Here is a 17306-nt window from a genome sequence, read left to right as displayed (position 1 = left end):
CTCAGACCCAAGCACGTGGGGCAGGCTGGCAGAGAGGAGACTGGGGTAAGCAGAGCCCAAGTGACACAGGGCTGTGCCAAAGATGGGGCCAAACCTGACTGAAAATCCAAATTTGCCCTAAATGCAGCTCATTTCCAACATGCTGCAGCACACAGCCTAGGCTGCACAAGGCCACACCTCTATAACGCAAGCCCTAGAGATATGAAAAGCCCAAATGCATCGTTTCGCCTCTGGTTTCAGCTCTCTTCGCCTTTCCTTTGCATTTTATATCTCAGTAGCAATAAGACCACAACAAACCGGGTAACTTCAGCCGTCTGACAAAAGCCCTGCAAATTATTTCAGCTCAACAGGTCAGAAGGAGGCCAGGGCACAGGCTGCCGGGGTGCTCGGCCGGCGGAGCTGTCGCTTTGCATTTTCCAGCCCTTTGCACCAGCAGGAGAAATGTGCAGTCTCTAACATAAAAAAAAAAAAAAATCCACTACATCCATTCCAGCCGACCCTCGCTTGAACAGACACAAATTCCATACGTTGAACTTGCAGTGTGGGAAAGAAGCGTAAAAATAGCAAAGCCCAGCCTCAAAACCCCCCAAAGGTGCCTAACACATTTGGTACACCCCAAAATCCAAGTGAACTCTGAGGTGATTTAAGCTGTGTTTGTGATTTTTGCAGCCCGTGGTGAGGAGCAGGGGTTGGAAACAGAGCCCCAACATGTAGGGAAGGATGGGAGTCAAATGGAGCAGACAGGGAAAAAATAGGGGATGATCCTTGCTTTGGGCAGAGCAAACGTATCAGGATGCCAGCAATGATAAACAGTGATCAACGTGGATAATTTTTGGCTAAATCCCTATGTCAAAGATGAGCATCTCGCTGTGGACCCAGCAAAGTATAACTCCTCTGAGCAGTCTTGGAGCGAAGAAAATACTCAACGTTTTTGTCACCCACTGTGGGTTTTTCAGCTCTTTTCAGCCAAGCAGCTAGCTCAGAAATGGAAAAAAGTTCAAAGCATGTTTTTTTCCCTGCTTGTAAGTCTCCCAGCCATCATGGTTGATTTTGGGGCATCAGCAGGTGCCCCGTACCAACAGAGATGTTGTCTTCGTATCCCCTGCCCTGTGGAGGGCCAGGCTTCGGCAGCGAGCGCTGAGCCTGGAGCTGAGCTGCCTCCAGCTTAATCCCTGCCAGCTCCCTGCAAAGAATAGGCTCCCTATTCATTAAAGGGGGAAATCAAACTACAGATGCTCTGAAATATTTCCTGCTGACATCCCTGGGCCGGCAGCGTGCCCAGCGTGGGGGCACGTGCCCCTAAATCCCTGGCCTGGCTTTATCACAGTTGTGCTGTGTAAAGCTGCCCTCAAAGACCCTACTGCAGCTTTCAGGCTCTGTTTTGTGGGTTTTAAGGGTGAAACAAGATTTTCCCCTTCCTGGAAATGTCTGGAAAGTGTTCGTGCCCTCCAAACCACCCCTGGAAATACCAATGGATGGTGTTAAGCCAGCAAAGAGATTTATATTTTTTAAACTTGGCCACATAAATCAAAGTGCATTTAGGGCTACGGGATTTTTTTGGGGTGCCAAAAGCCACTTAGGGCACCAGCCGTGAGGGTTCTGTGGGGTGAGAACACCTCTGAACCCCCTGTAGGCAACAACAAGTGCTGGGTTCCACTTGAAAACGGGGCCACAAACCCATTCTTTGCAGCCCAGGAAGGCAAGGGAGCTGCAGACATCCCTCTGGGGTTGGATGCAGCCCTCACACCGAATATATTTCATGCTAAAGCCGCTGAGACGTCCTGCTGAGTGCAGGACTTGCAGGCAATAAACTTTGCAGCCCTCCTGCTTTTCACAGAGGAAGCAGAAGTGCTTTGCAAAGAGATTCTTGGCCAAAGGGGAAGAGCTGCCCAGCACTAACAGTGGCTCAAAGGGGTTCCCGAGAGCTGAAAGAAAAGCAGGAAACCTCTGAAAAGACTAAAATCCCCTGGGCTTTGCTCCCCAAATGCTGAGAGACTGTAAGATGGGCCTCAGCTTTGCAAAAAGGAACTTCGGGTGAGCCAAAAGGGGGTCTGGGTTTGTGCAAAGGAGCCCTGGGTTACCAAAATCCAGTGACAGGTTCACAAAAATGAGTCTCGGGTATGCAGAATGGGGCCCCCAGGACTGCAAAAAGGGCCCCCAGCTTTAAGCAAAGGGACTCTGGGTTTAAGAAAAGGAGCCCTGGTTTGCAAAAAGGGTCCCCAAGTTACCAAAAGCTGTTCCCAGGCTTGCAAAAAGGAGCCTCAGGTGTGCAGAATGGGGCCCCAGGTCTGCAATAAAGGACCCCAGCTGTCAGAAAAGGGGCCTTGGTTTAAGGAAAGGTTTGCAAAAAGGATCTGAGATTTGCTAAAGCCTCATCTCTTGCAGTGCACACTGGATGTTGCGGGAGGGCTCCCATCCCACGGTGCTCCACATGCTGTGATATGCCCCATAACGCCCACGGCAGCTCGGATCCCTCCCCAGTCCCTTTCTGGAGAGCAGGGAGATGGGGAAGCAACACCATGTTGCTCGCCCGATGGTGTGGGGATGGGGGCTTGAGCCTGTCCTCTCATCCTTGCCACTATAACTCTGCCCCGGTGCGAAAACCAGCAAAATGGGCATTACCCATATTTTTATCCCCGTGTGATTTCTCCTGAGCTAATCTGCTAAGAACTTGATCCCCAGGCTGGTATTTCAGAAAAAAAAAAAAAAAAAAAAAAAAAAAAGGAAGATTTCATGCTGGGGAGAGAGCTGAAAGTCTCCCTCTGGTGCAGAAAATTGCCAGGGCCAGTCCCCCCCCCAGCCCTCGCAGGGCTTCCCTATGCCCACCTCTGCCTTGCACAAGCAGCTGGGGTCTCACTGAAGACTTTTGCAGTGTGAAGTCCCCCAGCAGACGCATTTTTGCAGTGGGGGCCCTCAGGGAGCTCAGGCAACTTTTTTTAGTGCTGAGCCCCTGGAGAGAGGGATGTTTTTGCAGCACGGGGCCCCCAGGGAGAGGCATTCTCATAGCGCTAGGTCCCTGGAGACGGGAATTTCTGCACTGCAGGGCCCCCGGCATGAGCAGGTTTTGCAGCATGGGGCCCCTGGAGAGGGTTATTTTTGCAGCACAGGGCTAGATAGCACCAGCTTAAAGATATTTGGCCTAAAGATAGCCCGCGCTTGCAGTGCAGGAGCTCTTCATGTGCCACTGTGCTCCCCCCGTGCTCCAGTCCTAGTGTGGGCAGGATCAGGTCCTGGCTGCAGCATCCCCCCTGCCCCCTTGCCCCAGCACCCCCACCTGGGGCAGTGCAGGAGCTTGTGCCCCAGAGCTCTGCTTTTTGTGGCCATAATGATCTTTTGGACATGTTTTTGGATCCTGCTTCATAAATATTGTTTATTTCCCACGTGTTTCCTCCAGCGTTCCTCATGGGTTAGCTCAGAAAGCTGCTCAAGCTACGTCTGTCACCTTTGGTTTCTTTCTTTTACTGCTGAGGGATCCGCACACTCTTTGCAATAATAGTAATTAAGCGTGAGGTTTTAAATACATGCCATAATTAGGTTTGTCTAGCCTCCTTGGAGGAAAGCTGCTGCATCCAAATCTAAAGTTAAGACTTCGAAAGCGTTTTTCCCTGTTTCTGAACCAATATTGCCCCTCACACACATTTCCTCTGCCAGGAGCGAGGAGTGTCTCTGACAAACCCCACCTTGAGAAAGTGATGCCTTTAAATTAACATTTAAAGTTGTGCTTGGGTCAAATGTATTTCAAGGAGGCCAAAACTATTGCCGAGAGCCAAAAAGCGCCATGCTCTGTGCAGTGCTGGAGGACAAACAGCAGCCTGCTCTGACGTTCCCCTAGGGATCCAGGGAAATACTGTGACTTGGCACTCAGAAAATGCCCCGCTAAAGCTGTATTCCTGGCAAAACAGCTGAAAATGTGTAAAATGATCGTATTTTATTGTGAACCACACTGTTAGCTCCCATGGCTTCTGGGAAGGTTGGTGCAGGGAAATGACTGCATGCTGGAGCAGACAAAGAGCATCCCCACTGCCACCTCCTCCTCCTCGCGCCGCCGGGCTGCAGTTCGGCATTTTCCAGGCAGTTTAGCCGCTTGATGCCGATGTGGCCAAGCCGGAGCAGCCCGGTGGGGTGCACTGGCTGCTTTGTTCCCCCCCCAGTGCCCTTAGCGGGGAACCGGAGCAACGAACCAAATCGGCACAATGCACATCCCGGCTTCAATGGCACCGGTACTTTCTCGACCATCGTTTCCTGAGTTAAACAAACACGCGGTGGGCGGTGCGGCTCAGTGTTTCTCCCACCTTTCTGGAGACCTGGAATTTTCCTGACCCTGCGAATGCCCCTTTTGTGTGTTTTATTTTGTTATTGAGCCCTGTACTATTCCGGGAAGAGGAAAAAAAACATGCAGGCATCAAAAACGCCTTGGAACGTCTCCCTGAGTCAGGTGACGGTGGAGAATAATATCCGAAAAATGTTAATGCCTGCAGCGAGACGAAATCCTGCTCGGATTAAAGCTCGTTGGAAGAAGCCTTTCCCAATGAGCTCAGCCGTGCGAGCCCTCGGTGTTAGAAGCAGGAGGATGCTGCCTCTCCTGCCTGGGGCAGCGAGGACGATGCTGGTTTATTGCTTCCTCCTTCGGGCCCCACTCGCAGGCAAGAGGTGAAGGGGGGGCTCCCTAAAATGCCCAAACCCACAGCTGGGCCCATCCCTGCTTTCTGGCTTAGCCTCAGCATGCCCTCTGAAGCCACCCAGTGAGCTGCAGATGATGCTCTGAGGGCCCATGGTTGGTGCCACAAGGGCTCTGCAGACATATGGGCTCTGCTGTGACACTCCCTGTGAGGGGACACTCTGCAGAGTGAGGATGTGGCACCGTCCCCCTTCTCATTTGGATCCTATGGCTTTTTTTTTTTTTTTTTTTTTCTCCCCTTCCCTTCAGATTTTCACATTCAGAGCCATTGGGAGCCATGACCAAGATCGTGAGTGGTGTCAATGGCCCCTGGAGGATCTCCTCTGCCGTGGCACCCATACCTGCGCCCAGCAGCCCAACCCTTGCTAAGCAAACACAGCTGGCTGCCAGGCACAGCGGCCAAATATTTTCTCCCTGACGTGGGTCTGGCTCCTGGAAAAAAAAAAAAAAAAAAAAAAAAAAAAAAAAAAAAAAAAAAAAAAAAAGGAAGAGGCAGAAGAAACTGAACCCAACGGGAGAAGCAGTAAACGGCGCTGCTGCCTCGTCCGAGGCACTGGGATGGGTAATACGGCGCTGGTTATACTGGTGCCAGCTTCTGCTGAACCACGCCATGGTGACTTAATGCAACCTTTGAGTTGAGTGGAAGGAAGTTCCTGCCCGAATCACCCTGTTCACCTCGTCCCCACAGTACAAAGCAATGACTGGTGCAGGAAGAACCTCTTACCCCAATTTTACACCCTATTTCCTCCCCGGTGCCCACCCAACTTCACCCATGGATTTTCCTGGCTGCTGCCCAGGATCTGGAGGGGCAGGCAGGTGTCCTGTGGCCAAATCTCAATTATTAATCCATCCCTGGCAGCCACAGGCCTCAGTTCCCCAGATTTCCAGAGGGTTTGGGGTTGTTTCGTCCTGGCCATAGCACTGCTGGTAAGCTCCCATGCATGGGGCTTTGAGAAGTTGATGGACAGGTGAAGCAAGGGGAGGAGGTTTTCCCTCTCTCCAGCCACCCTCCCCTTTCACCAGGACTTTTAGCTCTGTGTCCCCTTAGTAAAAAGGTTAAAAAGGAAGGGTTTTAAATATTAATCTGGAGCTGTGCTGGTCTCTTGGGAGACTATAGGATATTTTGCCAGATGTGTGTGCTTGGGTTCCTTGAGTATTTGCATGCTTTCTTCAGATCCACCACACCTGCCTCTATACATTTTTGTACCTTTCTTGTGTAAAAAGAGGCCCTTAAAACCCCATCCAGACACTTTCAGCAGAAGGCATCTTCCAAACATGGCCACCTCCCTGTGTGCCCACTGTGCCTCTCACAGTCACCATAAATCTCTCCTGGAAGCCTCTCCCTGCTGGCTGAACAGCAAGTCAGAGCAGCTCCCGCTGGCACGGCCTGGCCCAGAGCAGCTTCCTCAGGGTTTTCCTTTGGGAACTGCTCTGTGACAGCAGCCAGCGGCCCCTGTGACTGGGCTCTGCTGAACTCTCCCCATCGGTGTGGCGGAACCCTAGGCTCATCCCTGGGTTCAGATGATTTTTATGACCGATTTTTCCAACCAGGCACTTCGGCAGCCAGATCCGCTCTGTGGACTCACTCAGGATGCAATGGGCACAAAACGCCGCCAGGAGAACAAAGGCTGGAAAATAAATTCCAGTAGCTGAGACCCAAATCTGCTCGGCAGCAGCTGCGGCAGCACCATGCCAGGGGAAATACCACCCAAGCACCAGTACCTGTGGCCTGGCCACAGATGAAACCCTTACAGATGTTCCCCAGCACATCAGACCCAGAATGAATTCATTCCTGGTGGATGCAGAACTACAGGTTTTCGAAATGTTCAGAAAACTTATTTCAGGCAGATCCTTTTAACTGGATCCTGGGCAGAGGTGCTCTGTTTTCCGCCCCAGCAGGTTTTGCCCAGTTCCTAGTGGATTTGAAGCCTGTCCTTAGAAAGTCAAGGCTGTTTCAGGGAGAAAAAAAGGAAAAATTTTCATTTAGAAAAGCCCTGGATTCCTGTGGAAGTTGCTCCTTGCTTTCACCTGATGTATGGAATGACATAGCAAAACTCCAGTGCTGCTGTGGTTTCAAGTACAAGCTTCCCCCAGCTCTTCTCTGGCTCAAGTCTGGTCCTTTTGGGGCAGACAGTGCAAAACACGAGACAGTGCAAAAAACAGAGTGCAAAACCCCAGCCATGCCAGCAGAGCCAAAACCCTGCTGAAATGGGGCATGGAAGTGCCATCACCCTTTGTGCAAAACCAATTTTATAAAACCCTGGGATTTGTCCTCCCAGATTTACTTTCCCGTGCAACGAGGACGAAGCACCCATTGGCAGCCCAAGGCTGGATGCTCTTTGAAAACCAGTTCAGGCTGGAAAAAGATGGCAAAAGGAGCAACCATTGGGTATTACTTGTGAACTTGATTATTTCAGTGGGGAAGAGTGGGATACCGTTTCTACAATGCAGCTGCCTCGGGGCTGAGGCTACATCGGGGCCACGGTGATGCACCACGCTGGGGGAGCTGGACACAGCGGCGGTGGAAAATTACCACGGGCCGAACAAAGAAATCCGGGGTTTGGGAGCGGGAAGCGAATAAACAGGCGGGCCAGGAAGCTGGGGCAAGGCGGAGGAAGTCTTGGGCAGGGGAAGGGAAGAGAGAGAAAAGCTTTCGCTGCAGGGGGCTGTGAAAATAGGCGCCCCTGGAGGGGCCGGAGCCGGGATGGGGAGCGCGGCCGTGGGAAGCGGCACAGCCGGCACAGGCAACCCGTGCAGACCTGTTGGGAGGAGGCTTCCACGCCTTGCTGCTTCTTTCCCAAATTCCCCCATTTTCAAGCTGTCAGCACAGGTACCGAGCCCCACCTGCAGCCCTCCAGCCCTGTTATCTGCCCACTTCTGGGGTGGTTTGGGACCAACCAGGAGCCCCTAGTGAAAAATCACATAAAGCCAGAGCTGCTCGCTTCATTTTTGCTCTTAGATGGAATTGCCAGCAGCTAGCAATGAATGGCTCTGGCCTAATGGGGACATGCCAAAGCAACTCCATGCTGCTGCGTGACCCCACGGCCCAATGCCCACGCTCGAGGCCGGCAGGACGAGCGATTTCCATCTCAGGGGCTTCACGCACAGTGGCTGGGGCTTATTTCCAGCTGCTGGGATTTTCTACTTCTACAGCCCCAGCACCTGTTTTGGGGGTTTTGGTCCCCCCAGCATTGTAGGAGCCTGTGTTTGAGGGTGATGATTCCTCCTTTGTACTGCTTCGCTCACCCTCACGCCGCTCAGCAAGCAGCATGCCAGCGCGGGGACCAAGCCCGTAACCGCGCTCCCCAAGCTGGCGGCGCAGCCGAGCGAGGCAGCGCCGGGCGGGCACGTAGGCAGGAGCTCAGCCTCGCAAAGCAAACACAGACGTATAGCCCAGCCCGGACACCCTGACGCTGCAAATACAACACAAACACTGCAAGTGCCGGCCTGCAGGTCCCACGGGCTTTTGCCCCTGAAGGCAAAATATAGACGGGCTTTTTTTTTTTTTTTTTTTCTTTTCTTTTCTTTTCTTTTCTTTTGGAAAAGAAATAGAGAGATTAAAAAAATGCTGCTTTGAAGTCGGGCAGGCACCCAGCGCTAGCACCCAAAGCCAGGCATATAAATAGGCTGTGTGGCTCATTTTGGGGCCCCTTCAGGTGCAAACCTCGTAAAGTCAGGTGCCAAGAGCTGGGGACAGTGGGTGGCCCTGCTGGGGGGACGAGCCCCAGCCCCACACTGGCTCCCAGTGGGCATTTTCAGCTGCAGGAGGTGGCATTGGGTTGTAGCTGAGGCCTGGAAAAGGTGGGAAAGGTCCACAGGGGACCCTCCAGGGAATTTCCCCTACTGAAAATAGGCCGGGGGTCCGGCCAGGGGAGGACTGGGCTCTGAGCAAACACAAATCGGCGATGACAGCATCAATGGGGACATTGTGGCTCTCCTCCTGGCTCATATTTGCCTGGTGATGGATCACCGCAGCGCTTGGGTGCAGTGCCAGGGACAGGTCCTCTGGAGTGGGGAAACTGAGGCATCTAGCATTCCCCATGCTTAGCTCTGCAGTGTGAGAAAAGAAAACATAAAATTTCTCATTTTCTTCATTTTCAATCAGTTCTCAAAGCGGAACAGATCAATTGTTTGAGCTGTAACTATCATCCAGGGTCTGTTGCCTCCATTTCCTGCAGCCTCTGGCCACAGTCAACCCAAACGAAGAAGCCAGGAGGGTAACCCCTGCTCGGGAGTGTCCCTTGAGGTGGAAAACGGAGGATGGGGAGCCACAGGGGGGAGGCAGCTGCCTCGTGCTGAGCATGTGCCAGGCAAGACGGTGCCAATCAGCCCAGCGTCAGGCTGCTGCATGCACGGCCCCGCTGCCCTCCACTGTTGTGAAACTCCTGGTATGAGGAAGAAACTCATGCCCCCAATCCCCGCGCCAAGTCCCAGTGGCACATCACCCTCGAATCCCACCCCCCCCCGGTGCCAAGTGGCCCCCACCGAGGCATCGCCCCCCCTCCTGCCCCAGTGGCACAGGGGAGTCCATGCCACAGCCATGTTGGCAGAAGAACATTTTGCTGATGCTGAGAAAGGTGCAGCAGATATTGGCCGTTGGCAGAGAAAGGGGGTTTTACTCTCCCCAAAAAAACCCTGCAGAGGTCCATCCCAAATGGGATAGAAGGCACTGTGGCTCTGGTAGAAGCCTGGCACGTCGGCAGTTTGCATTGTGGCTGGGGTGGCCACCCCATGCTGCGCAGCCCAGGAGGTTTGAGGGGGATTTGGGATTAACTCAGGGATGTGCCTGGCTTCAGGGAATCAGGCACCAAACACCGCAGGTGGTGCCAGCACCAGGCAGCTTGCAGCGATGCTGTGACACCTCCAGGGAGGTGCTGGGGTGGCTGGGGACTGTGTGCCATGGGATGGGATGGCCTGGGCACACACTTTGCCTCCCCGGCATGATGGGAGACGTGCTGATGGTGCCATGAGCTTACCTGGGCTCAGTGGGTGTGTGGCCGGCCAGATCCTGCCTGCCAGAGCAGAGCAGGGCAGGAGCCAGCCCAGCCGGGAGACGGCAATCAGCCCGCGTTATTGCAACAGGAGGCGACAAGCCCTGGCCTGAGCCAGCAGTCTCGGGGTGATTTGACGCCCAGCGCTGGGCACGGGACTGCCGACGTGTTCCGTGGGAGCCTGGTGGACTGGAGCCTGCGGGGAGCAAGGGCAGGTCCCTGCAGCGCAGCGCGGGCAAAGCTGCGCTGTGTTCGCTCCCCTGGGGCGGGCAGTGCCGGGGTTTGACCTTGCTGCGTGATGCAGGAAAGCATCTGCCTTCCCCATGCCGCGAGGGACTGGCTTGCTTCTTTGGCACCCCCTCCAAATGCCGACCATCGTTTTGGAGGCCCCCAGGCAATGCGGGGGGTTGGCAGCTGCCCGTGGGTGTGGGCGGTGGGCACGACGGCGCTTTCCCCAAAATATCAGGGCTGCCAACCTCAAAGGAGCTGAGGAATTCAGAGAGCAGGCCACAGGCAGCTTGGGCAAGCGGGTGAAAAAGCAAGAAAAAAGGCAGGGAACGGTAGGCTCAGGGTATAATTCAAAAGCCACAGGTATTTTGGAGGCTAAAAATTCAGTGAGGGATCAAAGTGCCTGCGTGGGAACGCCGCAAGCCCCAGCATCGCCTCCTGCCCAGCTCCCGCTCTGAAGATGACCTTGCTTCGACTTCCAAAATCTCTGGGAGGCAGCATCCCTGCCCGTCCTGGTGGCACAGGTCACCCCAACGTGATGCAGGGCACCCAGCCCACAAAGCAGGGCCCCCTCCCACCTTGCTGCTGCTCATCGGGGTCCCTGATAGGGGTGCTGTCCCACTGCACCCAACTGTCTCCCCCGGTACCGGGGCAGGTGCAAAGCCAAAATCCCTCTTGCAGAGCTGGAGCCGACCTGGCCCCTCCGTGCTCTATCATGCTGGTTAATTACACTGCGGCTTGCCACCCCGGGCTGCCTTGTTGGGCGGCGCGGCCGTGGGGAAGGCGAGCCGGGGCCACATCCTGCCTCCCTACCCCGCCTGTGCCGGGACGTGCGTTGGCCCAGGAGAGGTTTGCGCCGTGGGGTTTTTTGGCTGCTCCTCCCCAGCCCAGGCGCTGGGTGAGCTCCAGTCCTTCTGCTGCCTGAGCGAGATTTAACCTGAAAAGAATATGAAAAAGCATAAAATTGCCTCCGAGTCACTCAGGTGACTCCCCAGCCCCAAAACCAGAGGCCTGAAGAACCGACAGGCGCCCAACAAGGTGCTGTTTTTGGAGCTGGCAACAGCGCTGACAACACATGGCTGAGATTCCATAACGATCCCAGGTGGTCTGAGCATCCCCCATGGCTCAGCACCCCCTCTCGTCCCCGGGAATCCCCCAGCCACACCACCATGGTTGTCCCCAGAGCACAGCCCCGGGTGGGTTTTCCGGCATGCTGGGACACGCTGGGAAGCGCTGGCTTTTCCAACATTTTCCTATTTCTCTCCACTCCCATGCATAGCATTTGCTGCCAAAACCTGCCCTGAAGCATGGGGAGCATGGGCTTTGCTCTTCTCAACCCCACCTTCCCCTCATGTCCTGCTCCCGTGGGGTCTGGCTTTGGGGAAAAAAAGGAAAAATTGCATGGGACTGCATGGGAAGCAATGCCTAAAAATGGGGAAAGAGCCAGTTCCGCATGCACAGGGAGTGTTTGGGGGATGTGGGATTAAGAGTAAGGGGAATATTTTGCATCCGTGCAGTTTGGGGCGGACTTGGCCACCCTATTTGCAGCAGCCCTTCAGTGAAATTCAGGTATCTGTAAAGGTCCTGCTGCATTTACAGCCCCTGGGAGTGAGAAATTAAATGAAAATCCAACCTCGATCACTGGAAAGATACCAGAGCCGGTTTGGCCGGGGGGGACTTTCAGGCTCCATTGGAGCCTTTACAATTGGCTTACAAGTGTTAAACCCTGAAAAGTGCCCCGATAAGGCAGTTTAAGCCTGAAAACTGCCCCGATAAGGAGAAGCTCCAGGGGTGATGGATTCCCTGAGCAGCTGCCTCCCAGCATCTTCTGCATTCTGGCCAAATCCTACAGGAGAAACCCCAAATTTGGGGATTTATATCAAATGGCATGGCTATCCCACACCATCCCCACTTTTTTGGGGCCATGGGGAGTGGCAGCCGAACCCGCCAGCATGCTGTCCCCAAGCCCCAGTCCTGCACCACTGCTTTCTTCATCTAATGAGCGGAGAATTTCCCTCCGCCTTTGTGTTTAATCAGCTGCTCATTAAAACTTTTGCTTTAATTGCTCCAGACGAGGTGCAGCGGAGCCCGACATATTTCCAATTTCCTTTCTTTAATTCTTTTAATTGGGAGAAGCAGTGGGACGGTGACCCAGCTAGCTCCTGGCTGCTCAGCAGGGGTAACTGGGGGCTCTTCCAGGCCATTTTCCACCCATTTTATAGGGCTGTTTCCCACTGCCCCAAAAAATGGGCGGCTCCTCTGACAGTGTCCCCAAACCCCTGTAGGGTTTGCAAGACAGCAGGGGGGGCCCTGAAACAAGCCGAGGGGAAGCGTCACCTCCTGGCAGCAAGGGCGGCTTTCCCCTTGGCTTCCCCTTAAGCACTGCTGGCGGTGAGCCCAGGCTTGATCCTGGTGGCATTTTCAGGTGCCCTCCCAGTGCCACTGGACGCTTTTCCCCCCATGGGAGAGGCCCCGAGGCTGCAAAAGCGCCGGCTGTTATCCATCAGAAACCACCGCATCTGTGCTCAGGGCACGGATTTGCTGACTGCTCGCCGCTCCCTACCTGGCATGGCCAGTAATGCTATGAACCTTTCTGCAGAGCCTTTCATCCAGGTTTATTTATGGTTTTTATAAACTGTAAATAAAGGTTTCTATAAATCCCCAGGCTGGTGGGCAGGGCTCATGGGGATGGTCCTAAGCGCCTTGAGCTGTGCCACTGCCCGGTGGCTCCCTGCGCTGCTCCTGGGGCTGCGGCGCGCAGCCCTGTTCAGAGCTGTAACCTCTCCCGTTCCCCAGACTCGTCCTGGATAAGAACAGGTCAAGTCTTGAGCTTCAAAACCCAGCTCCCAGATTCAGGGACTCGCTGAGTAAAGAGTTCTGAGCGCAGGGCTGTTGGTGCTGCCTAGGCAGCGGGTGCGTGGAAGAGCCAAGCCTCTGGCTGGGTGGAACAAGATGAGTGTGGCAGACTCGGAGGGGCGGAGGGAGCACCCATGGGTGCTGCTGTCACTAGTATCATGTCATCATGTCATCCATGGGGGACATCCTTCAGCCCTGTCCTGGAAACACTTCCCAGCCATGGGGCGAGGGCTCAGCCAGGCGGCAAAGGACCACGCCATGCAGCAGGATGAACTCCCCGTGGTGCCATGTCACAGAGCACTTTGTTGGGTCCCTCTGCTCCTGCTGCCATGCCCTGGTGGGAAGGATGGGGCCACTGCTTGCAAAGCACCCCTGAACCCCCCCAAACAGCCCTTTTGCATATTCCTGGGAGACTCCAGGGCCCTAAAACTGAAATACAAAGCCCAACACCACTGCTTTTCCCCTGCAAGTCTGGTGCTGCCAGCTGCCATGCCGGGACGGGGCAGTGCTGACTCTCACCGCCCGGGGCCAGGGGATGCTTTTTCCTTCTTCTGAGTTAGCAGAATCTTGAGTCGGTACATTTGATGTACGGGGCTGCATTTAAAACATGCCTCTACAAAAGAGCTTTTCATGACTGAAGACTAAGAATACCTGACTAATTATTATTCAGGGAGTTATTTAGGTAATGGGTATTAATTCGTCTTCCTGTGCAGCAGTAATTGCTGCAGTGAGCCTGCTCCAACGTATTCCCAGTGCAGGGAACCAGGCACTTCCCGGTGGGGCCCAGTCCAGCAGGGAGATGTGGGGCAAAGCCCATCGTGCCCGTAGCTGGAGGGGTTTTCATGAAAGATTTGAGGCTCTGCGAGCCCCAGGAGGGGCTTCTTTCCTCTCTGGTGCTTTGCAGCTTGCAGAGTGCATGGGGGTGCCCACGCTGCAGCTCCCCACGTGCTCCCCAAAGTACCTGGGACACATTCACCTGGCTCCAGCTTTGCACGGGCACATGGTAGAAGGGAAAATCGGGGTAAAGGTTGGGGGGCATCACAGGAAGCACCCCAAATGCTCTTTTTCTTCTCCTTTCTCTGTCTGAGGCAGGAGCAGCTCTCCCTGCATCATCAGAAAGAAGCTAAGCAGGGTTGTGCCTGCCCTTTCATTTAATACAGCAACAGTGACAATGTTCCCAGCCTCCCATGAGAGGGGGGACCATGTTCATTCAGCCCCCCCTCATCCCCAAATGCCTCCCCACTTCTAACCCAGGAGCTCACCCATGCTGGTGAGCTGGCCCCAAAATCCTCCTCCGGCCCCTTTTCTGCCCCCCTCCCCATGACTACTTGCAGTCCTGTGGCTGGTGCTGCCATGGAAAGCCCATTTTGGGGATGCGGGTGGGCAAAGGATGCTCCCCCTGCAATGGTGGTGACACCCATCCACCCCCGCCATAGCTAGCAGGCTGCCAGCATGCCTTAAAATTAGCATGATTTGGGTTGGAAAATCAGCATATCTGGCTCTGCCATGCCCAAAATCTCTCACGACTGGCTGCAGGGATGATGGGCACCCTAAAACCTACCTGAAAGGTAAGGCATCCTTAGGGATGGCTCCATGGAGCAGGCTTCCTCTCCAACAGGGTCTTCTTGCAGCACTTGTGGGGCTGCTGCAGCTGCCGCTGGCACGGCCCCTATCAGGGTGGCCTCGGGCCGAGGTCGGGTTCTTCGGGACGCAGCCTCGAGGCAGCGAGCAGGAGAAACCCCGCTGGGATGTCCTTTCTCTGCGCCCCATGGAGGGGGAACTGCAGTGGTCAAACCCAGAACCCTGCCAGACCCCAGGCTGCCCGATAGCACTGCCCACACTGCAGGGGACAGGGTGAAAAAATAACTGAATTCATGGGAAATCAAAGAAAAAGGAGCCTCCCTGCAAATTAAGACACAGGAGTCACTCGATGACCTTTTCAGTGCTTCCCTTGGTTGTTATCACTAATGATTAATTATTATCATTAACAGCAGCTCTCCTTTCCCTCCAGAAATACCTCCCAAAGAAGAAGAGAGCTCCAGCAAATGGGGGTTGTTTCATCTCAGTGTTAGGGAAAAAATCACCTTTTTTTCTGCCAACCTGGGTGCACGGGGGGTGGGAGGGGTACACTCAGTAATGGTTTGCAGCGTCTAAGCCATCGGGGCGAGGGAAAGCAGTGCGTTTTACCTCGGTATCAATATCGATGTACGTGCAGATCTGTGTTTTCAGGAAGAGGAGTTTTCATGGGGCAGGAAGCGCCCAGCACCATGACCCAGGCTCATGAACGTGCGAGGCTGAAGGGCGGGCGGCTGCGTCCTGCCATGGCTGTTGTCTCTTGGTGCTGTGGTGACTCACCGCCGTCAGCGCAGCACGGTTATTTTTAGGTGCAGCCTCTTTTCTCTCAGCTGTTTGCTGGCAGAAAAGTTGCCCTAAAAACGCAAATGTGAGAAGAAAAAAGGCTGAGGTGCAACACCAGTGTTTGGAAGACCTGGTCCTTGAGCAGACCAGGGACAGGTTCTCCCCCCTAGATGCAGCGGGGAAGCAGCACAGCGCTGGATGTTGGCTTGGCAATTCCCATCTCCTCCCCACGCCCAGCTTTTAAAAATCTAGCTTGAATTCCTTTGTACACAACAAAAATTTCCTCTTCTGTTCAGCCCTTTCCGTCTTCTCTAGCGGGTGAAGAGGCACAGGCATTAGCACTGGAAGTGGTGCTGGTATCGCTTGGAGAGCTTTCTTCCCTGCACAGAAAGTGGCTGGAAAGCCGAAAAACATTAGGCTGGAGCCTTGCTGCTCATTAATTGGGATAAATTATATGACACATATGGCTGTAGTGGCTCTTACTTAGCGTGTTAATCATTATTGCTTTTTTACAGTCCACGAGGTAATCTGTCTGTCTCGCAGCCCACAGACTGCAGCACTCTGGTTTTCCTGTGCTGTGACCAGCCCGAGCAGGATGAGGCCACTGCCAGCCAAGGACGAGGAGCACGCTGCAAGGCTCGGGCTGTTCAACCCTGACCTCGAGGACATCAAGGTGCTGCCAGCATCTCCAGAAATGGGGGCGCAGCGCTCAGGTGTCACAGTTCGCCTCCTGTGCCTGACCCTATGGGACTGGGGTGCTGCATCAGGACGGGGAACGGGCAGGAAGCTGAAAACATCACCGGGGGCAAAGCACAGCCCCGAGGGCATGGGCAAGCCGTGGCAGATGGGATGACAAACCGTACCGCACCCTCCTGCTGGTGTGGGGTGATGAGGACAGTTCCAGGGAAGGCTGCGCTGGCATTGCCCAACCCTTCCCATCGCCCAGCCCTGCTGCCCCGTGGACTTTGCCTGTGTTTTGTCGCTTTGAGCTGATGCTTTTCACACTGGGCTCCTGCCTCAGCTCCTGCCGCTTCTGGGCTTGACACGGTCTCACCACACGGCTTTGAGGGCAGCCAACCTACCCAGCCCGGGAGGTTTGACCCAGTTTGCCTTGGATTGCAGAACGTGGCCTCTGCAATGGGGTGACCGGGGTGCGGAGCGACCAGTAGGCAGGCAGGGCCACGGCCTGCCAGATGTTGACAGCTGTTCCCAGCTGTTGTGCAAGTTGTAATAGGAAATGAAAGCACATTTAATGCTAGCTTTGAAGAGCTAAACCAAAACACCTAAACAAGCACAGGCAGTCGGGGTGACCCAGCCACCAGTCCCAGGGCTGCAACACATGCCTCAAGTGCCATGCGGCATGGGTTGGGCTCTTTGGGATTTTTCGGAAATGGGGGCAAATTGGGATGATGGCCTTGGCCGTGCTTCAAAAGCCCTGACATTGCACGCTGCAAGGACAAGTGTCTTTGTGCTGCTTTTTGGGCTTCTCTTTGGACAGCAAGCAGGAAAAGTGACTGGAAAACTAACCAAAAATGTGAATTAGACCCAAGCAAATTAAAGCCATTTAACTCATGAACAAGCAGGTCCACACCAGCACGGAGCACAGCTCAGACTCTAAATTTAAGTGTCTGTTCCGATGGCTTTGCCCAGCACCCTGCATGATGAACCTGCTCCCGGTGAGGTGGCGGAGCCGGCGTGCAGGTGCAAACAGCTCTGGGGACAGTTCTGTGCCCTGATCTGGGAGCAAAAAAAAAAACACCCCAAAGCCCTTTTAGCTCAGTGACTGCTTCTTTTAAAGCTCCTTGGGGCTTAAACACATTGGAGGCCTAGGGAAACATTCGATCAAATTTGCCCTGAAGTGGATTAACTCTGTCCCGCAGCGCAGCGGGAATGCTCTGATTCAGAGTTCAAGTGCCCTCGGCTTAATTCCTCTTCACTCGCTCCAGAAGCAAATTCGCTTTGGGGCTGATGAAAGGTGGCTCTGAGCAGCTGGGCACTGATTCCAGCCCCAGCTGCAGGAATGAAGCTCCCGAAGGCATTTCCGCAGCCAGCTCCTCTCCCCCTCCCCCGTCCCGCAACTTTGGCCCCTCAGCCCCAGGCTGGGAGCAGGGGGTGTCAGAAGCCTTCTCCTTCAGCTCCTGGGGGAATGGCTGCTCCCGGTGCTTTACCTCCCCGCAGTGGAAAGAGCTCTGCCC

Source organism: Netta rufina (assembly GCF_964035555.1).
Source record: "Netta rufina genome assembly, chromosome: 22".
In the NCBI taxonomy this organism is placed as follows: Eukaryota; Metazoa; Chordata; class Aves; order Anseriformes; family Anatidae; genus Netta; species Netta rufina.
Note: the sequence above shows the minus strand (reverse complement) of the source record.